At 35.7% G+C, this 23,300-nt stretch overlaps 1 long non-coding RNA gene across 1 annotated transcript in view; it reads right to left on the reverse strand.

Annotated features, from left to right (window-relative positions):
* LOC138693836 (uncharacterized) overlaps positions 1-21,956 on the reverse strand; it is a 26,261-nt gene extending 4,305 nt beyond the window's left edge. Inside the window, exons 1-2 of the long non-coding RNA XR_011330530.1 lie at positions 21,659-21,956; positions 11,159-11,342 (exon numbers count right to left, since the gene is read on the reverse strand). This is a non-coding gene — a long non-coding RNA (uncharacterized lncRNA). The remainder of the gene's footprint in view (positions 1-11,158; positions 11,343-21,658) is intronic.
* Between the last annotated feature and the right edge of the window lie 1,344 nt (positions 21,957-23,300).

Below are 23,300 nucleotides of genomic sequence, written 5' to 3' on the forward strand. Positions count from 1 at the left end.
GCAATTCCGCAATGTGCAGGTGTCCATTGCAATTGAATTGTTCGTAAGAAATTGCTTAGCCTATTCTTGAAAGTAGTTATTGTCTGGTAGCCCCTAATATCCTGAGTAGAGAATTCGATTGACGAGGGACTGAGACAGTAAAAGAGGATGAATAGTAATAATAAAAATAATAAGTTAATGGTTTTATCTAACCTGGCAGAGTTAAGGCCATGAGCCTTCTCTAACATTGAACTCCACACTCTATGACGAGGAACTGCTAGGACTGGCTCTCCTGTGACCGTGGTAGTGACTAGACCAGCAAAAGGGCTCGGATTTCTGTTACTAAAAACTCTGGAAATATATATGCACTTAGGCCATAAAAGTACTCAAATATAGCAAAAAAAAACTGGAAATATGACGCAGAACAAATCATTGGCTATTTTACAAAACTGTTTTCGTGAATATTAACTCTTTGTACTGGCCATTGCAGACTGTTCAGCCTATAAATATAGCAGGGCAAAAGACGGGTAAAAAATATCCGTCTGTCCTCTGCATGACTAATTTTGTTACAGCTATGTTAACAGGGTCACTGACTGTTACGGCAACAGTAGAATTAGAACCTCTTAAGTGTCACATGTTTGGAAGGGGTGAAGAGGATGAAGGTGAGACCGATCAGCAACAATTTGACCATAATTCTAACATACTTTTGTCCTCTGTGTTTTGACAACTTACTGCTGGCGAATCCAGTTACCTTCAAACTTCATTTAACCACAAAATATTTCTAAGGAAAATAAATCCAATAAATAACCAAATCCAAACAAAATCTTCTGTCATTATTGACACAAAACATGTTTGGAGAACTGTTAAGACTGTTGTAATTAAAAATGTGCTTTTCTACCATTTTTGATCAAATATGACTTAATGCTAAAATATGCATTTTTATAAACAATAAACAATGATTTTTGGAGGAAGTATAAAAATTCTTAACGGAAACTCAAAACATAATCTGGCTTCTTCCAGGATATTTATAAATTACAAAGTAAATACAATGTACAAACAACTGATAATATAGAAAAGCTTCTACTCTCAGTACACCCACTCTCTCAGCCTGAAATTAAATGTGAAAATGATCTGATACAATACATCACTGCAAAACGTGACATCGACCAATCAGTATTAAAATCACTAGCTGTTGAAAGCATATGTACAAGATATCCAAAATCTGAATGGCTTCATATTTATACAGATGGATCTCTGCTTGATAAACATAGTAATGCTGGAGCAGGAATCTACAGTGACATTTTTAGTTCTTACATATCTCTTGGAACACTGTCCACTCATTATGATGGTGAATTAGAAGCCCTGAAACAGATTTTTCATCACATACATAAATTTAACAAAGTGGTTATACTTAGTGATTATAAATCTGGACTCCAAGGACTAACATCAAGTCCTCCAGAAAACAGACTCGTAAGATAGATTCTTTCTGCTCTTAAAATGCTACAAGGGCTCGTAAAGAGGTAGTTTTTCAATGGATACCCTCACACTGTGGAATAGTAGGTAATGAGAAAGCTGACTTCCTGGCCAAAAAAGGAACAAACATCAGACGAACTCAAAATAATACAATCTCTTTTCATGCCTCAAAAGTCAGGATCAAACGCTTAGTTCAGTCCTTTTGTAAACAGGAATTCCTGAAGAAAAGCGAAGACAAACCTTGGAACATTCTGCTAGACAGTAATAACATCCCAGATTTACCACCAAAAAAGGCTGTTGCTATATTTCGCTTACCAACTCAACATGATTGTCTCACCTCTCATCTACATCGAATTAATATCTACCAGCATCCACAGTGCACCCTCTGTAGAAATCAGAACTTCATCATGGATAAAGAACATTTGCTACAATGCCCAGCAATAAAGAAATTAGATGCTGATTTACCATCGCAGCTCACCAAATACTATTGGGACGCCCTCAGGAGAATGGAAGAAATCTAAGATCCTTAGTATTGGTCAACAACAACATAATCAATAAACACTGTGATATGTTTAGAAACGCTAGAAATATGTTTATTTAACTTAAGCTTATAAAAAAGAGACTGGGATAAAAATATGACATGTCACAGAAATCCAATCCCTATTCATAAATATACTAAGCACTGAGTTATGCATGTAGCTTGGAATTATTATGGCTGAGAGGTACAACATTTCAGAATCTTCTTTTCAGGTGTGAGATGAATCTGATGTTTCATTCCCAAACAACTAGAGCACAGACTTTCCAATACAAGGAAGTCTAAGTAAAATTTATAAGGACAATGATGATGTCGGATTAAGTTTTTCCAGAATGTTCCCTTTCCTGTACTCTCATTCCACCATTGCTTCATAATTCACACAATCATCCTTATGGCTATTGCAGAAATCAATGGAAATCTACTGCATTGTACCTATCATTTTTCCAGGAGACCAATGCATGAGATTTTTGTGATAAATGGTCTATGGCACAAATAACTGAAGAAATCCCTGATAGCTAGCACTACTTGAGTTGTCAGTTATGGTACATTGAGAAACACAAAGTGAACCTACTTTACACTACACAGATTAAAGCCTTCTTTACACAGCGACAGTTCTATCATGACAGTTGCTATAGTTCACTCTCATGATGGGAAGTGTTTACATGAGACTCAGAATGAGACCATACTATCATAAGAAAATGTTAGAAGTGGAAATGGTTGAAGCCATGGCCAGAATTGTTAAATTAAGGGAATCATCAAGACCCAACATGGAAAAAAAAAAAAAAAAAAAAAAAAAAAAAAAAAAAAAAAAAAAAAAAAAAAAATATATATATATATATATATATATATATATATATATATATTTGCATCTTTATTTTTTACATTTTATGACAGTATGGTTCATTCTGCTTAATTTGGTATTTGGTTTATGAAAATATTCGAATATTTACTATTTTAAATATTTTAAAAAATATATTAGTGTATTTATGTTTCAGAGAAAAAAATTTATCACTTTTCACAAAAAAATTATTATCTCAGGAACTAAAATTGTCTTAGAAGGCTGTGGTTTGGCTTGTTTTATAGTAAAATTAATGCTTCATAAAGTCTGTGTTTCAAGATCTTATCCATTCTGGTTTGCTAAAAAACGTTTGAGAGAAAAAATTCAGAATACTAATGAATCGTTCAATAACATTGTTTGGTACCATGTCCCAAAAAATGTGTTTGTTGGTATGTCAACGTTGAACTTGGTGTACTAGATGCTGTACTCACATTAATGACGAATACACTGCAGGAATACAGACGTTGAAGGAATTGGTATTCAAATAGGATATAATACCTCGAAAAACATGGAGAACTTGGACACATTGCGAGTGAGATAGAGGTAACAAACACAACCTAAGAGGCAAGATCTAAGAGAAGGAGGGCAGTATTAGGTGAGCAGGAGAGAGAAGAAGATGAGGACTACCAACCGGATGGGTTTTAAAACATTTTTTCTGTAATAAGTGAATTTTTATAGAAATTTTTACTTTAAATATGATTTACTTAAAACTACATTTTTCAACATAAATGACCCGTTTTCTCAGAAACTACTAGGTCTATCTGCATTAAATTTTTACGATACATTTCAGGTAACAATGTGATGATATGGAATTCCTTTGATTGAGTTTGCTGTAATAGGTTATTAAAAATAATAATAATAATAAAAATAAATAAAATATCTAATTCTTGTTTTTAATTTTAGAAATTTATAAAAAATATTGTTTTTCTATTAGATATTTTATCATCAAAACGAATCAGTGCACTCATTTCTATACCATTAAAAAATAACACATTTCTATACCTAGTATGTTCTGAGATAACGGGTCATTAATATTGCTGTTTTAACATTAGTGAGATAGGGCTTGATAACTCCCTTTAATAAAAGTGAAAAAATAAAAATAAGAAAGGGAAAAGAAAAGTGTGGGTTAGGAAGTGGATAGGGAGAAGTGAGAAGTGTGCTTGATGCTTTCAGCACTCTTATGTTAGAGGTGACAAATGAAGATTCAAAATCGTTTTGCAATTTCGTTGAAAATATTCAGTTCATAGTAATTTACAGCACAAAATTGTATTATACACCATATTCGTATGGTGTATGGTTTAATACATTATTAATTATTAGTAAAAGTTCTTGTATAGTATTGTGGAATATAAAGTTACAACTCTACTGTTGTAAGTATGGAGTAATAAAGTACAAATGTACAAGAAATCTTTGTGACTAATAACTGTTAGTTACAGCTCAATACACTTCAGTGGCGTGCGGATCCTATTGCATTAGGGTAGGCTCTTCATGTTTGCATGCTACAGAGGTATACAACTTACAATATCTCGAACATATTGATAATTTGATATTTGATATAATTTTAGTGAGTTATGACATCAAACCAGAGCAGCAGCCAGAATGAGGGTAAGAAAACAGAAACCTCCGGAAACTAATGATAAAATAAATTAGTAATTAAATAAATCATAACTTATTTACTTGAAGGTGAACTGCATTCTGCGTTCCATTTTAGAAAACTCCTCAATGACATCGCTGTGGAATGTAGGGGATTTTCGGATTTCTTTCAGCTTTTTCTTCTCAATGGACATCAAGGCTAGACTGCTCAATCTTTCTTGCCCTTGAGTTGATCTTTGAAATGATTTAATCCGCTTAAGGGCAGAAAATGACCTCTCAGGAGATGCAGATGTGCTTGGTATGGTCAAAACCAGTAGGGTCAATTTGTACAATTCGACAAATGCTGTGTGGAATTGTTTTGATTTTAAATGTGTCACCAGTTCATGAGGGTATTTTCCACGAAACTCTTCCATTGAATATAGGACTGTCAATTCATTTTTTAGACGAACTATATGAAACACTGCACTGTGCTTTACATTCAGCGCATTCAGGGCGGAATTAGGAAAATTTAATTTATAAGACTGAAATTCGGTTGGATCAAGCAATGAAATAAATCCCAACTTAGGGAGATTTCCAAACCTATCTGTAATATGGTTTGTCACATTGCCTATTATTTCAAAAAATATTCTCCTGTATTTTATGACATCATTTTCCAGGCATTTTCTTTTTCGCGGCACTTCTTCACATTCGACTTCATTACAAACATCACGCCATAATGCATCAAATCTGTCTCTCTCATGTAGAACAATACGTTTTGTTTCATTAACCTTTTCTACACAATACAGAATATCCAAATGCTCCGTCTGAAGAATGTTGTACAGAATGTCAGTGTATGCATAGATCTTCGATAACACATTTAGCAGAAATTCGGTCTCAAACTCTGATAGGAAAGATAAATATCTATGCGCAAGAGCAACAGTTTCACTTTCCCAGTCTGATGAGTTGTTGAGTATATTTTTAAAAAAGTCCACCAGCAATTCACGGTATTTAAATTATTATAACCCTCTTTGTTCCACACACTTTGTTCGTTACAAAATAATAAGCATGGCCAGCAAAATAATTTATTAAGATGACTGCATCCAGTTAGCTAATTAGTTTTCACATATTGGTTCACATTGAAATAACGTAAATATTCTGTACTCTTTTCTTTATGCAAAAACTTTAAGTTCGGAAGCGCAGGCACTGGTCTTCCCCCCACAGTTTCAATTTAAACTTTTTTGTTAAATGATCTACAACCGAAAGGCTTTTTAAAAATCTGTTCAATTATACAGTGATCTTCTGCCATATTACAACAATATCCTACTAGTTATACCTCACTTTGTTTAAATAAACTCTATAACACACTCACTTTACCACTAGAAGTTCAAATAAACACTATAATACAGTAATTTCATCACCAAAAGTGCTTTCATTAGCGCCTACCACCCTAACGTATTATGGCAATGGGCAAGACACATAAATCAGGGCGCATGCGCCATCTGTTCTAATGTACTGACTATGAAGGGAAACACTACACTCACTGCAGGGCCAGGTAGTCTCAGCAAGCCAAGTTGCCCAACTCTCCAGTGACGAAAGATGACGCGAGAGCGAGCACACAGCGGACAATAATTGAATTGCGACGTACAGTACCAGCCAAAAGAAAATGAAAATAGGATGCCAAGCCAAAATTTGCTGAAATTAGTTAAGGACTCTGCAGACTTTCTTAAATTAACAGTATTACTTTTAAATACAAATTTAATAAATTTCTTCCTGTCTGTCTGGGTAGGCGCAGCAGACCTAGCCTACCCAGAATGCACGCCACTGATACACTTGTAATGTCTTAGACCAGCGTTCTCAAACTGTGGTCCTCGAGTTCTGCCCTTGTAGTCCTTCAAAAGAGACAGAAGAAAAACTAAAATTTCAACGTATTGCGTACTACGGTACACTATAGCTGAAAATCTCAGAGTTTGTAAAATGACACATGGCAATTGCCTTTAATTTTTTCTCCCAGTACTAATATTTTATGAAATTTCTTACCCTACGCATCTACCCACCTGCCACTCTACTCTCAGCAACAAAAGAGGGATTTAAAGCACTATAAAGTGGCGTTTCTCGCCATCTTTTCCCTGCACATCTGGTGCCGAGCCTGTAACCCAGCCAGGGGCCACCCAAATTCATAACAGAGGACCAAAGTACCGAACCTTTTCATGTATTGATGAATTTGTTAATAGTTTTGCCGACACCCAGTCTGCACATTGAAATGGGCACATACTGTACGTTGTGCACCAATAATTCACTGGTCGACAAAATTTAACTTTTTTTAATCGCCAGAGATCAAATTATACTTTTCTAGACCAATTTGTCATGCAGATTACGTATACACCTTCCGTTTCTTCATGTCAAGTATAGATTTATAATTACACACAATACTTTAAATTTATGGAAATACACAAACATTTAAATGTTATCAATACAACAAATACACTTATATAATGATAAAATGATCAGATTTCTATATTATTAATTATTATGACACTTATAGTGATAATTAAAAACAGGATTATAGATTTCTAGAGAACTGGAAGCTAGAAGTGCTTAGTAGATGATTGTCTTTTATGTTGTTTTTCTGTGTCATCGCGATACAGCATCCAACAATAATCTGACATCATGGATTCATTCCAGAAACCCTGGTAACGTTTCTCCATCGATCTGATGTCTTGGTGAAACCTTTCACCCATCTCGTCACTGACATCACCAAGGTAGGTTGGAAAAAAATCCAAATGAGAATGAAGGAAATGAAGTTTTAGGGACATACGGCAACCCATTTCTTTATATGCATCCAGTAATTCCTTAACTCCTTTTTTGTAGTCCGGAGACTTTGTCTTCCCTAAGAAGTTTATACACAGCCACTTGAAGCTTTTCCAAGCTTTTACTTCAATCTCATCCGAATTTTTGATCCCGCAGTAGCTCTCTAATTTGTGGGCCCATTAAGACCCCTTCTCGTAGTTTAGCAGCTGACACACGACAAAATTTTTCACTCAGATACTAGAATCCTTTTGAAGTTCTCCTTCCAAGCGTCTTCACAAAGGTTTTCGTTAAGCCAAGCTTTATATGGAGAGGGGGAAGCAGTATTTTTTTATTGTCAACTAGAGGGATATGCTGGACATTTTCTTCACCTGGGTTGTAAGTGCTTTTAGATTTCCAGTCTCGTTTGGTGTAATGTTCACTTGTATTTCGGCTGCCCATAGACAAAGGAAGCAGCAGAATTTTGTAAACCCCCCTTGCATACCCATCAACATGCCAATGACTTTCAGATCTCCACATATATGCCACTGGTGTACATCGTACTGAATTGATTTGAGTACTATGTTCGTATTTTCATAGGTTTCTTTTAAATGCACAGAATGGGCAATGGGTACAGAAGCTTTTAAATTGCCATTGTGCAGAAGAACGGCCTTCAAACTTTGCTGGGAAGAGTAAATAAATAACCTCCAGTCTGATGCAACATATTGTTGTTTTAGTCCCTCAAAGAGTCCAGGCACATCGTTGCAGAAGACCATTGGACCATCTAAAGAAAAAACTTTTCTAAATATTTTGTCCGTTTTCTATAGTGGCATATCCTGACGTCTTCTTCAACAAGATGTTTCTCTCTAAGCCTAGAAGCTAGAAGTTCCGCCTTATCTTTTGGTAGTGAAAGATCTCTAATGAGATTGTTTAGTTCATGTTGGGTAAATCGCTGTGGTTCGGAACTAGTAAACTCAGAAATGTATTCACGATCAGAAGCACATTCTAAATTTTCACTATCACTGCCTAAGTCACAGTCTACTTCCTGGAACAGTTCCATTTCATTTTCTGGAGGTTTTGGAATGGGTAAGTTGTCATCATGCGGGACCGGCCTCATTGCAGATTCAATATTTGGGTATACAATTTTGTGTTTGTTTCTGGCAGAAAACCCCTTAATGTTAACACAACAAAAATAACAATCGTCAGTGTGATTTTTCGGTTCTCGCCATATCATTGGGATAGCAAATGGCATCGACCTTTTCTTCTTTTGTACCCAGTCCCCTAAGCCTGTCGAACAGGGTTTACATACAACATGTGGTGGCCACCCTTTATCCTGATCAGCAAGAGGACAACCAAAGTACAATTGATACAATTTCTGAAGCCGTGGAGTGATTGTACGCCGTTGAGATTTCGGGGTGAAGGAACCGCATATGTAGCAGAAGCTGTTGGGATGATTTAGACATTTTCGGGGCATGATAGTTGATTTAATCTGCAACAGAATAAAGCCTATTAGTACCTTTACTTCTATTTTCGTACAATTTCTCCAAATAAATTATATTTTTTAGAATGCGTAAATATACCGAGGTCCTAATGAGTTCCCAAAATTAAGGGAGGGGGCGTTTGGAATGTTCCCCAATAAGAATTGCGAGATTATGTATTATATTTTTAGTTAAACAAGGTACCTATGAAAAACTACATGCACCGGTAAAAGATACAGGCCTACTCACCTTATTAATTGATGTAAAATACACAGCACTCAAAATATATCACTATCACACAAGATTCACTATAACTCTGTAATACGATTGTGTATCGTTCAATCTACAAACTGTGACTGAGGAAGATGATTCCATGGGGATGAAAAAGGACAAGATAAATTTTATCTAGGACAGGAAGTTTACATGTGGGGTACGCAGCAAAAGATAAGGCACTAACTAAAGAGTGCCGCACTATTAGCCGCACGGAAATAAATGGAGCGACTTAAGAGATTATTATGAATAGATTGAAAACTATTTGTGATATGACATAAGTAAAACCAGATCTGAAATCAGCGCAACAATATCTAACATACTGTACATATAATACTTTTGGTGAAAATTCATTGTCGACCAGTGTAATAGAACATGCCAAATTGCATCTTTACTTGTTGAAAATTGGGCATGTTTCTGCATTAATTTTTTTATTTGTTTTTCCAGATGACGATATAAGAAATTTTAGACTCCGTCTATTTTAAAATCCCACAGATTTACTTTTTAAACTTGCGTGTTTTGTCTCTAAGTGCCATTTAAATTTCGCGGGTTTCATACACTCGTTTGAAAGTACTTAGTAACAAACAATGCATCGAGGTTTTGGTTCACTCTCATTGCCACACCAAGTAAATCCAAGTTCCAAATAACTCTTGTCTTATTTACGAAAGTATTTCTTCTTTGAATAGCTACCACTAGAACTAGATATTTCTTTAATGGCACTGTAATTAATATATTTCTCCACACACAGCTTCTGAACTATTAGCATTGTCTAAATGAAGCGTTCCTTTCTTTTCAAAGATCCGGATCGAAGCCAGTTTTCCATTATTTATAATGGACACTATATAATAGAGACGTGGACAACTACAGCATGTACCACATAAGAAGAATTTCAAACAACTAACTGCTAACAGGCAAGCGATGAATCAACAATGCACAGAATTTGTTGTAAGTTACTTGTGATTGGCTACAAATACATAATTACAAAAGTATTATAATTGATTAATTTTATTTTAAAATATAAGTATACTGGTATTAAAATATGCTACAAAAATGATAAATTTGCTTTTGAAGGGAACAAAAGTAAGGTGGTCCGCGGAACTGTTTTGACTTAAAAAAGTGGTCCCCACTTCAAAAAAGTTTGAGAAACGCTGTCTTAGACCACACTTTTGTAGAATAGGGTCCATGTTGGATGCTGGCTGAAAGCTGGTCTCATCATTGCACTTTTGGTCGCCCAAGGTATCTCTTCCCACAAGGATTGTAGTGAAATAGCCTCTGAGGCAGCCTGTTATTGGGCGTCAGTGATACATGTTCATACCCGTTGTTTCTGTATGTTGATATGGTACCGGTGATGGCAGTTATGTTTAATTCATTCCTGATGTCGACATTCCATTTGTGATCATATAAAGTATATCCAACCAAAGGTCTCAGGAGTTCTCATTTCTGCACTTCTATTTTTGAAGTTGTCAAAATGTTAAGGTTCATGTTTCTGAGCTGTATTACAAAGTTGGAATTGCCATGACTTTATAACATTTCAGAATTGTCTCTGGCAGACTTTTTTATTAATGTCTTACTAATAAAAACTCTTATACAGACGACGTTTAACTGTCTTATACTTACACAATGAATAACTCGTTTGTAAGTCGTATGTAAATTCTTTACTAATAATCACTACATACGTCATGTATAACAGTACAACTGTTACATAGCTATGTCATAGTTTCGTCATTATTTCATTACAAAAGGTGATAGAATAATAAAATTGTGGTTCTCTATTGCATCCGATAGTGAGTGCTAGTGTGCCACACTAAGTATCAACAGTACAACAGGACCTGGTCGATTACCACACTATATTTTGGTCAAAGAGTACAGCTACAGCAATATTATTCTAATTCTTCTGTGCTCTTTGGTTTGTTCTTCTGTGGTTACAAGGCAACCATCATCATAAAATGACAATCTATACAAACAGCTGTTAGAGGGGTGGCCATTTTTTTATCTCTGTACAACACTTAAACAAGGGATTTCGTGTATATAACTACTGCAAAGCAATTCCCATGTATAATTACAGGCTGTTTATACATCCATAGCTTATGCATGGTTTATTAGTCATGTTTTCTGTCACAGCTCTACTTAAGTCTCATATAAAAACTATATATGGTTTATCAGTAAGACCGTATATCTCTGAAATTTATGTAAGAAAGCCATTCTAGATATTTATCTGAATGAACTTACCAACTTCGATATACTGTATGTTCATAGCTTTCCTGGTAAATATCCATGTTACCAGTTTCGGTAAGGAGACGATTAGCCAGTTCCGTCAAATCTGTTACTTGCTGCTGGTTTCCCTGCTGACCATCATCTTGTCCAGCTTTCTTTCGCCGCCATCTCTCTGATGCTGACATAGTTTTGTTGCCTCCTGAGGAAGTAACAGTTCTAATTTTTATTTTGCATTAAAAAATTTAAAAGACCATAAATTAGTGAAGAAGAATAATAAACAGATCTAGTACATCACTTGATGATATGTATCAGAGGAAGATCAATTGTTTGTATACATCTGAAGTCTGATTAGTGTAATATGTAACTAGTCAGCGATGTATGCAATGGAGGGGGAAAGGAACTGGCCACCCTACCCCATTATCTCCTGGCCTAGGTGCCTCATGAGTGATGCTTTATGGTGTCACTTATGAGGTTCAGACCTGTCTTAGGACAGTTGACTAAACAACAACAATAAGCAGATCAATATTAAGATATAGAGATTGTATAGATTGTTTAAGAAGTAGGAGGGAAAGAGGAAAGATTGGAAAAAATTGGATTTGGACTGATAGATCTGCCCTTGGGCAGACAATTACGAATGAATGAAATAAACAGATACAAAGAAATTGAAAATAAGGACTGCATTAATAAACAAGGTAAAAGAAAATATAGTAATGAATTATCTGCTTCATACAAAATGAATTCAAACATGATTTGAGAATGTCTTAGAGAGAGAAAAGTGTCACTTTAAGAAGAGCACAAGTTGTATACGCAATATTGTAAAAGAACGACTTTTATCACCATATATCATATTTTGTTGGTTGTGAGAAAGCTTAAGGTAACATGAACAGTAAGTTATTAATACTTTAAAATATTTTACAAAATAATATTCCCAATAATTCTGAGAAACGATAATATAAACAAGTTAAAAACATGAAAACAGAAGTCCGTAAAGAATTTAAGAATACCATGACAATAGCAAAGATTCCAGAAAACCAATAAAAATGAAAAGAAAAATGTGACTGAATTGTGATCTACAACAGATATTAATGCTTATTATATGAAAGAGAATACAGCACATAGAATTATATTCATGAACAATACAATTAATACAATATTGTGTGATGTTACTCTTACGAAATTATGGAAAAACTTAAGATCATAACACATTATATAAGTACTGTATATATGTCTGGCTTATAGGTTTAATATTACGACCTTTTATAACTTTCACAGTATTAAGATTCCAATACGAAATTGTTGTAAGTATGATGATATCTGTGACAATTTATGAAAAATGCCATATTCTGGTGCTGGTGTGGTGTGCATGATCAGAATGAGCAAAGATGACGATATCAACACCTCAACAGAAATTGTTCTGCATTCTTTCACTGATGGAAATGAAATCTGTGAAGTGTAGACAACATGCATTTCGGAATGAATTTAATTGTAGGCATCACAAAGATGTTCCTACCTAGATGTGAACATAATTAAATGGGACAAGCAATTACGAGAAATGGGCTTTATTGTGATAGTAAAGGGACGGTGTTTGAGAAAAAAGTGGAAAGAATTTATCTTTGCAAGAAGCCTGAGGAAGTCGATTCGAGCCGAAGCATTCACTTGTTCCCATGCTCACTGGATCTTACTCATCTGAACTTTTTCCTGTGAAATATTGTGAAGGACCAAGTGTATCATGTTCCTCAGGATAACTTCAACGATTTGTGACACAAAATTCGTGAAGCTATCGACAGCACAAATGTTTCTGAATATCTGGTTGGAGGTGGAGTACAGGTTGGACATCTGCCATGCCACTGGGAGGGGGGGTTGCACATATGAAGAGGAGGATTCCAAAGTGTCCTAAGTTCTTTTTTTTTTAAGACTTTAACTTGCTTTATTCGCATTTTAATTTATCCTTTTCCAGTTTATATAGGCTATAACTGTGTAAGTTTATTTAACACTCTCCTAAGTCTTGACAGTGTTTGCATATGCTTTTTTGAAACGGATCTAAAGGTGTTAAATTTATTTTACCATTTTTCGTCATTTCACTCATAACTTATCATTTGGACTTATGCCAGTTTGGAATCCACCTCTTCATATCGAAGTTCTTTGAGTGTGACACAAAATGCTTGAGTCTCTGTACCAGAATACACGAGGTTTGCCAATAAATAATGGTAACTTTTAAAATTCTGTTGAGTCTAAATCGACATTTTTGTCCATCCTAATCACCAGGCTTCGAGACTTCAGATCCAATAGAGCAGTTCAATGGAAAATCCGCATAACAGCATGCTGAGTATAGTGGTAAAGCGTATAGTGGGTGGGAGTACTGTAGAATGAATGCCAACAAAAATGCAAAGAAAAACACTCTGGATTTGAAGGTTCTGACGAATAAGTTGATTTTCATACAAACCCATTTTCAAACTGTGTCTGAAACTATTACACGAATAAGTTGATTTTCATACAAACCCATTTTCAAACTGTGTCTGAAATTATTACACGGTTAGAAAAGTCAGAGCAAAAGATGCCGGAAGCTCTCAAATTAATTTAGAAAATGACGCAGAGAATTAATGAGACACCAAATACATCGGTTACTGAACGTGTAAAACAGAAGTGGAAATCAATTTTATGTAAAAATAACGGTTATGGAACATTGTGTAAAATAAACAGTAAATTAGTGGGCATAGAGTCACCTGAGAATAAAGGACTGTGTCTTAGAGACTGCAATGATGTTAGGTTTTTTCGTTTTGCTCCTATCACATTATGCAACGTAGAGCGCAGCTTTCCACAGTACAAACTTTGGCAGATAACCGAAAAAGATTTACGTTTGAGACACTGAAAATGTATCTTGTAGTTACATTGCAATTCGGTACTGTAACTGCACTTCCTAAAGACGACCAATAGGATAAATAAGAAATTAAAATTGCTACATGTTTATTTCCACCATTAACAATGTGTATAATTAAACACAAATGCTTATAAAACACAGGAGAATAAATGCTTTTCACATTCTTTTGAAATTGTTATTGTGTAATGTACATTTACTTTCAGAATGTACATATGTGTGTTTCCCCATACTACCGTACTCTACTCTAAATAGCAACGTTGTTACCTCAACACATCTCTACCTACCTGCAGCGAGTCAACAACCCACAGTGCATGCAAAGTAAACTTATTGTATCGGGTCCAAAGTCTCGTAGCCTGCTAATCACACACACTATGCCAGTGCGACGATGTGGTATTTTTCATGAATTGCCATAGATATCATCATATATACAAGAATTTCCAGTCTGAATCTAAAATCTAATACAACTAAAGTTATAAATAGCTATGATGTTAAACCTAAGCTGGACTCACTATATTATAAGATAATGGTACAAATACATCATGCAAGAACTGTAAATGTTTCAAATGCTCCTAGTTGCTTCTCTTCACTTCATCGTAATGTCCATGTTTCTGTCCCATATAATGATACTTTCCACACAAAGCACTTCACTAGTCTCTTCCTAAAACACTCCCAAAAATAATATACACTTATGAAAAAAAAAAAATAAATAAAAAATTATTGGATTAACAATATTTTCACCGTTACAATTACACATATATAAACACTAAATATAAACATTTACATAGAGATAAAAAATTTTAGAGGAGAAAAAGTTCGTCCAAAGGGCTGGACTCTGGAAGAGTACCCAAAACGGTCATTGCATTTCCGCTTTGAATAGCAATACTTAAGCGTTGACGCAAATAAGTAGTGCAACGGCGATCACCAGTAATGGAGATCAAAATTTGGTCAATATGAGATACCAAAACTTTAGCGTCATGACTCCAAGGATCGAAGGTCTCCACAGCAAATGGGACAAAGATATAATTGTCTAAAAGATGAGCATATTTATTGACTTTCTTCTTCACGGCTAATTCAGCAGCAGATGCTGCGCGTCTAGAGGTATTCGGCAAGTGAGATGGAGCTAGAGTGTCAACGCAAGTGGAGTCCCAAATTAAAGATTTTCCTCTAGACCATGGAATTAAGGTCAGACCATTGGGTCGTTTACCATCTGCGCAAATAATACCTGGTGGTTCCAAAAGAGACGGGATGCCACAAGAAGTCAGAGATCTTTTAATGATATCATTGAGTGATGTATGTCTGGGAATGCGACCCTTGCTCCTCGCACAGCTGAGTGCATGATAACCATAAATATCACCAATTCCCCCGCAAATACATTGGTGTGGCTGACAGAGTTTACAACCAAGGCGTAAAGCTATTGCGATTTTAAAGGATGTACTATCTATTAGAGTGCCGATGTGAGGAGAAGGTAATGCATGTAACCAAGCTCCAGACTCACTCTCTTGAAGAGCTAGGAGACGTGCAATGTCTTGTTCGGATGTGAAAGATGAAAGGAGTGTATCTAAAATTTTTTGGGAAAAGATAACGTCCCAATGTTTTTGAAATTCAGGATGGGCAGGAGGATGAGTGGTTTGTGAGGAAGTATACCAACTTGTCAGAGCATCACGCACATGGCAGATTTCAGCTGCATCACTGTATAAAGGAAAGAGCAATTTGATGCAACGGAAAACTCCAAAGGCAGAAGAAAGAAAAGGAGGTATACAAACGTCAGAAAGTTTCCGAATGCCCACACCACCAAATTTAATTGGGAGAGAGGCTTGAGTCAAACTAGTATCGGTAAAACTTATATTGAGGATCATTTCCAAACTGGATCGAAAAAGAGCATCAGCTTTATGTAGGAAAGTTGGAAGAAGCCATAAAGGAGTAGTACGCATAAAGTAAGTCATCTTAGGGATTAGAAAGCAATTTTTAAGGAGATAATAAGAAATATGAGGATGTATTAGTTTTAAACAATCGATGAAATATTGCAAAGAAATTAGTTTTTCTTCAGCGATGTGATCAGCAACTTCCAAAAAGACGGGAGATCCAAGAATCGTTAAAGTGGATTTTGACATTAGTAAAATACCCGGAGCAAGTTTTTGAAAAGAAGAGAAAACAGTTTGATTAAACTTAGAACAAAAATAAATTTCACATTTATCAGGATTAAGTTCTAACACTATAGTTGAACCGAATTGAATGATTTTATTAAGATCTTACAAAACATCTGAAGGGGCTCCACTTAAGCAACCATCATCTAAGTAAAAAAGGTTGAGTTCACTAATAAGTTCTTTAATAAGGGGATGAATTGTTAGACTAAAAAGTAAAGGGCCAGCCGGATCCCCTTGTTGGCAACCTGATTGAGACATAATTGTATTGGAACCAAAATATAAAGTAGAAGGGTGTCTGTATGATTGCCAGAAATAGGGGAAAAGTTGTGGAATTTTAAGTTTGACAGCTTGCAACATGGTATCTCTTTCAATACAATTGACGGCATTTCTGAAATCTAACTTAAGAACGATTTTATCAGAGTTAGAATTGGCGGAAATGAATGAGCGCAATGAGTGAATAATACTTTCACAGCCCTGAGGTGAACTGAAGCCAAATTGATTCGGTCTAAAATATGCACTAATTTCTTCTTTGACACTAACACAAGCTATTTTGGATACCAATCTTCGCAAAGTGTTCCCAATGGCAATAGGTTTGATGCCACCATCCTTCTTATTGATCGCAATAAGGAAAGCTCCGTAAAACACAGGACAAATCCCAGGATCTAAGTCGCCATGTAACAGAAAATTGCAAAGGTCGGTTAACGAAGAAAGAAGCCGTTTACTGGAATCACCTGCAGATACAGAAACCAGATCCTTAAGGTGTTGAGGTCGTAAACCATCGATACCAGCCTCGGAACCTTGTGGAAAGCTCTGTAGAGATTTCAAGACGTCTTCGCTGGTGACTGATAGACGAGGTGCTGTAGGATCAGGAAGGTCAGGGAAGGAGGAAGGTCTAGAAGGAGGTGGATGTTTAGATTTTAAAACATCATATGTAGCAGTTGTTGGATCTGCAACTCCCATATCTGAAGATAAGAAGCGAACAGCGCCACGGATATCTCCTTCCAAAACTTTCTGTTCTACACGACGGATGTGATTAGAAGGAGAATCACCTTTATATGAACGATTCCTGACATGAGGAGGATTGGATGGGAAGTTTGTCACATTGTCTTTGATTTTAGATATTAGAGATTTATTACCAGAACGATTAGGAACTCGAAGAGCTAAATATGCGAAAAGAAATAAATCATGCCAGGAGGTAGTAGTATTGTGCGATAAACAAAAATCAATTTGGTGACTTAAGCGACTCGCAGCTGAAGATCTAGCGCCTTTAGGTATTCGGCGTAATACATTAACGCTTTAACTGTCGTATTTCTGTACTAACAGTAATAAGAAACGAGCTTTGAATGACTTCCGCCGAATTTGGAATAGACATCGACTGACTTGAACTGCCAACATAGAAAAAAAAATCACTACCTGTTCAAGAGCACCACACTCAATCGCTTTCACCTTCATCTTGACGATATTAAAAGCTTAAACTAACCTAACCTAACCTGTCACTAAAATCCTAAACTAATCTAACCTAACCTAACTTGTCACAGATTCGCCTATACAAGGCATTACGAAAGCCTAAACTATCCTAACCTAAACTGTTACAGTTTCGTATATGCAAAGCATAATAAAAGCCTAAACTAACCTAACCTAACCTGTCACAGATTCGCCTATACAAAGCATAACAAAAGCCTAAACTATTCTAACAACCTGTCACAGTTTCGTATATGCAGAGCATAATAAAAGCCTAAACTAAACTAACCTAACCTAACCTGTTACTAAAATTCTAAACTAACCTAACCTAACACAGATTTGCCTATAGGCCTACATAACAAAACCCTAGAGCGCGCTTCCATACAGGGGCAGTGGCATTTCTCTAAGGTTAGAGCCCAGTTTAGGTGTGCATGTATTAATCGAAAATTAGGTGCTAGAAAATATTGAGAGTAGGAGATATTTACATGACATTTTTTTTTTTTTCGATTAATACACACACACCTAAACTGGGCTCTAATCTTAGAGAAATGCCACTGCCCCTGTACGGAAGCGCGCCCAAACCCTAAACTACCATAATCTAACCTGTCACAGATAAGTAAGTAAGATACACCGGTAATAAAAGTCTAAACTAACCTAACCTGTCATAACACTCCATTTTCTTACCCCTACACACTTCCCTGAGGTATGAAAATGGCCTAATTTCTATCCCTCTGGAACATTGCAAACTATACTTGTTTTTTTTTTTAAAGATGGGACATGACAGTTAAGCAGCCGAGCTTGGAACTACCAAAGACGTTGTAGTTATATATCTAGACACACAATTGGCGCTGGTGTCGTGTACAAATTTGAAACTTCTCGCGCAGGTTTGCGCGACGCCATGTTTGGGGAGCACGAATGATTGTTTCTATAAAGCATTCAGAGTTTAGAAAATACCATTGAGTATGTAGGCGTTTACCTTAATGGATTTCCTCCTTCACTATAATATAACTAAACTTATTTACGTATTTTCTAACGTATAATATAAAATAACAGAAGTAAATCTAAATATTGTAACTAAGCATTGTCTTAAATATAAACGCCTTATATTGCTCATAAATAGACTTATTAATTTATTTCTATTTCCTATGACCGAATACATGGATTATTTTTACTTATGTTATTTTATATACATTAGAAAATACGTAAATAATTTATTTAAATTATATTACAAAGAGAGGGATGTCCGCTAAAAATGTCTATATACCCAATGGTATTTTCCAAACACCTAACGCACTGCAATAATAATCCTCATTGTTTTGAGAATCAGAAGCGATATGACTCTTCTACTGCAGACATTGATTGCAATTCCCTCATTCTTACATCATTCTCAATGACACAATATTTTCAAAATGTGATTGTATTCATTGCTGACTTTGTTGTTAAATCATTAAGAAAAATATGGTGTAATAAATTTTATGGTACGTAGCCTACCAGCAGTAAACAAAATCTCTTTTATTTTTTTAACGAAAGAATAATGGGAGTCTTGTCATTCCATCATCTGAGATTATAGAAATATGCCGCTTAAGTGAAAGAGCGATTATGCAGAGTTGACAGTTCAATGACATATTACCACCCACTCTTACATCATGTGAAAACAATGTGCTCTAGAAGTAGAACACTCGTACAATCTTTCTACACTTACAGGAACATATTTTAGAAAATGGATCCCAGATTCCTCGCGAGAATCATATTTTTTTAAATTGTTAAACTGACCATAAATGTAAATAAGTATCTACTGCCGTAGCTCAGTGGGCTAAGGACTGTTGGTCCGGAGTCACGCTCGGTCGTGGATTCGATTCCCACTGATTTCCTGGTTGGGTTTTTTCTTATATCCCCAACCGTAAGGTGAATGTCAGGTAATCTATGGCGGATCCTTGGCCTCGTCTCGCCAAATATCATCTCGCTGTCATCAATACCATCGATGCTAAATAATCTAGTAGTTGATACAGCGTCATTAAATAACCAAATAAAAGAAAGTACTACATAAAGAGCAGATGTCTTTTTTATTTATTTATTTTATTTATTTTAGTAGGTTATTTTACGACGCTTTATCAACAGCTTAGGTTATTTAGCGTCTGAATGAGATGAAGGTGATAATGCTGGTGAAATGAGTCCGGGGTCCAACACCGAAAGTTACCCAGCATTTGCTCATATTGGGTTGAGGGAAAACCCCGGAAAAAACCTCAACCAGGTAACTTGTCCCGACTGGGAATCGAACCCGGGCCACCTGGTTTCGCGGCTAGACGCGCTAACCATTACTCCACAGGTGTGGACTTAGAGCAGATGTCGATATAAAAATGTTGTAAGACAATATTTAACGGAGTCAATAATAATAATAATAATAATAATAATAATAATAATAATAATAATAATAATAATAATGAATCAATAGGCAAGATGTTCTGTACACTAGGCCTAAGTTCTATTACATGACTAATTGACTAATTCATGCATGTGACGTTTATTTCATACTACAGCTTTGATAATAAGCTATTGCACATAGGCCTACTTATATTTCTAACTAAAACATTAGGTACGTGTTTCTATTTTACAGGTGTAGGCCTATATTATGTGATATGGAAGCGAATAAATAATAATTGTTCATTTCTCGTGCACATCAAAACAAACGTGTTTACAATATAGGCCTAATGTAACGTCTTACACAGGCAGTGTTTTGTTAATAATAGTTAATACTAATAATTTTCTTTTCATCTGAACTATTACTACAATATGCATTTGTATTTCTGTTTGCTCTATATGTTGTCAAATAACTATACAACATCTTTAGTTACGTTATCAAATTGTTACAGTTTTCTTTCGTTTCATGTCAAACTAACGGTAACTAAGCTTGATTATGTCTTTAACGTGGTCGCTTTAAATGTTATTAAGATTTTTTTTCATTTATCCATTCAGATTGACTTATAAGAGACACCAAACATATATATTAAACATTCAGCATTGTATAATGCAGCCGTCTGCTAGCCGGTGCTTCTCCCAAAGCATGGCGGCGGACATGAGCTTCAATTTGTCCCTACTCTAAACTTCTGCACAGCCTCGGTTGTAGGGGCTCGGGAACTACAGTCCTATGTTGCCAATACGGACTACCATGCTGCCAGCTGATGGAAGCTAGCAATTGACGTTAAGATAGCTGATGTTAAAACATTAATTGACAATTGACGCAAACAATACAAAAATCGACAGAGAATCAAACACGAAACGTATCAATGCTAACATTGTGTGCACAATAAATGCCGCAAAGAGAGCTATTAAGCACTTCCCGCGTGGAAAAGGTACGTTTGGCAACTCAATTGTTGTTACCATAGCAACAGGCCTACCACGCTATGCGACATTCAGTTATTTTTCCGATCGCAACGCTCCTGTCATGTCCCATCTTTCAAAAAAAAAAAAAAAAACAAGTATAGGTGAAACGTTTGTAATGTCTCGTAAGTTATGTTGGTACGACATGTAAGACTGCAGAACATGCATATATCCATAATAGGAAAAGAAGTATGTTGCAATAGTAGTGGTGGTGGTGGTGGTGGTGGTAGATAAAATAATAATTCTGCTGATTACTGTCTTGTTAATATAATTTACTATTAACTAGAGTAAATAACGCCAAGCACCACTATTAAATATACCCAAGAGAAATGGCATGCAGAGCATGCCCCGTTTGTATGACGTCACGATTCTGCTATTCAGTCCTGATAAAGAACTTATAGCAAAGGCCCCAGCAGACCCTGTGAATGAATGAGGGTATGCCCTCTTGTTCTCTTTTGTATCCACTGTCCACGTAGAACTACGTCTTTCTCCTCAGGAGGTGCCTATGAGTGATAACTCTGGAATTTTTTTTTCTTGTTAGGAGGGAGGGAGGGAACATCCCACGCACTACGACCTGAGGTCTATTGTACACCCCCTATATGGGATGAGTTGCGTGCCCACCAATCCTCTATGAGCACCGACCTAACCACTTACTTGACCCCCTTAACAACTGGTCCCTACAGCCAACAGAGTCCATGTACCACTCCTGCTCCGGCAACCCCTCCAAGGCTCCCTTAACGGTCCAAGGCGGAAATCCTCCACAGAGAAGGTTTGCCCCAGGTTCCGTTGCAGAAGCTATCCATCATCACTTGAATACAATCCACGAAGGCCAGTTGAGAGAGCCAGCAGCTTCGGAGGAGCGATCTGAAAACCAGAAGAAGTAACGGGATGATGAATGAAAGGATGATAGGGGAGGAAAGGAAGTGGCGAAGTTGAGTGGGGTTCCAATTGTCTGATAAAGTTACCTGATATTCATCCATAGGAGTGAGAGAAAAACCCCAAAAAAACCTCATCCAGGCAACTCATCCCGACCGGAAATCGAACCCGTGTCTGCTGGATTTAGAGTTAGACTCGCTAACCTCTCAGCCACAACGGTGGACTAACTCTGGAATGAACTGTCACTGTCCTGGTGGAGTGGAAGAGAAGGCCTGATAGCCTTAACCTTACCAGAATAAATAAATAAGTAGTAGTAATAATAATAATAATAATAATAATAATAATAATAATAATAATAATAATAGGCCTATTATTATTATTATTGTTATTATAAATAACCCACACTTGTTCTCCTTGTCTCCTTAGCAATTAGAATAATAGTTGGAGCAAAGGCTAGAGAATCATGTACACCATTTTTTTTTTAAATGAGAAATTCTGACCTTAACAAATCAGTACATATACTCTTTAATAAATTTCCTCTTATGTAATAAATGAAATTTTCTAGCCAATTCAGCCATACATAGCACAAATACCCGCAGAAAAAATGATTTTCATACACCATCACCAAATTTATCATGCTATCAAAGGGGAGTGCGTTACATGGCAGTAAAAATTTTCAATGGTCTTCCTGAAGACATTAAGAATCATAACCAAAACCCTGCATTATTTAAGGTAAAACTAAAATATTACTTAATATCGCACACTTTTATTCTTTAGATGAATTCTTGACATTTTACTGTACTGTGTAAATATTTTAGTACTATTAAATGGTAAACATATTACATTCTATAATATGTTATTATTATTAAGGTACCGGTATTAAATCTGTATATATTTCATATTTGAATTTTTATATGTTAAACGTAATAATTGGATATGTTAGGCTATATTCTATGCTATAAAGCAACTGTAAGAATAGTTATGGAAAAATTTAATCTGCCTGCTGCCTGTCCGTCCGTCCGTCTATCTGTCTGTCTTTACCTTGATCGCCTTGTATTTTCTTTGTTCTTGTATTCCCTATTTTCTCCTTGTATTTTGAGGAAAAAAAAGTTACATTTGTTCGTACCAAATTTTCTCTTTAAAGGACAAAACTAAAATTCTTTCAAACCTCTATTATCATAATACACTGCTCTCTTAAACTGACTGAGCATATTGGGAATTCAATCAATAGATTTCCTAAAATAGGCTATGAAAAGTTTCATATTAAACAATGGAAGATAAAATTAATGTGCATTAAATTGTGAATTATTTGAAAGAAACATCATATCTGTGGTCGGGAGGAAAAAGGTGTAAGTAAAAATTTTATACTTTTCAAGAGAGCAGTAGAAAGATTGAAATTGGTGTCAATTATAGAGTTCTT

Source organism: Periplaneta americana, unplaced genomic scaffold, assembly GCF_040183065.1.
Source record: "Periplaneta americana isolate PAMFEO1 unplaced genomic scaffold, P.americana_PAMFEO1_priV1 scaffold_23, whole genome shotgun sequence".
Lineage (NCBI taxonomy): Eukaryota > Metazoa > Arthropoda > Insecta > Blattodea > Blattidae > Periplaneta > Periplaneta americana.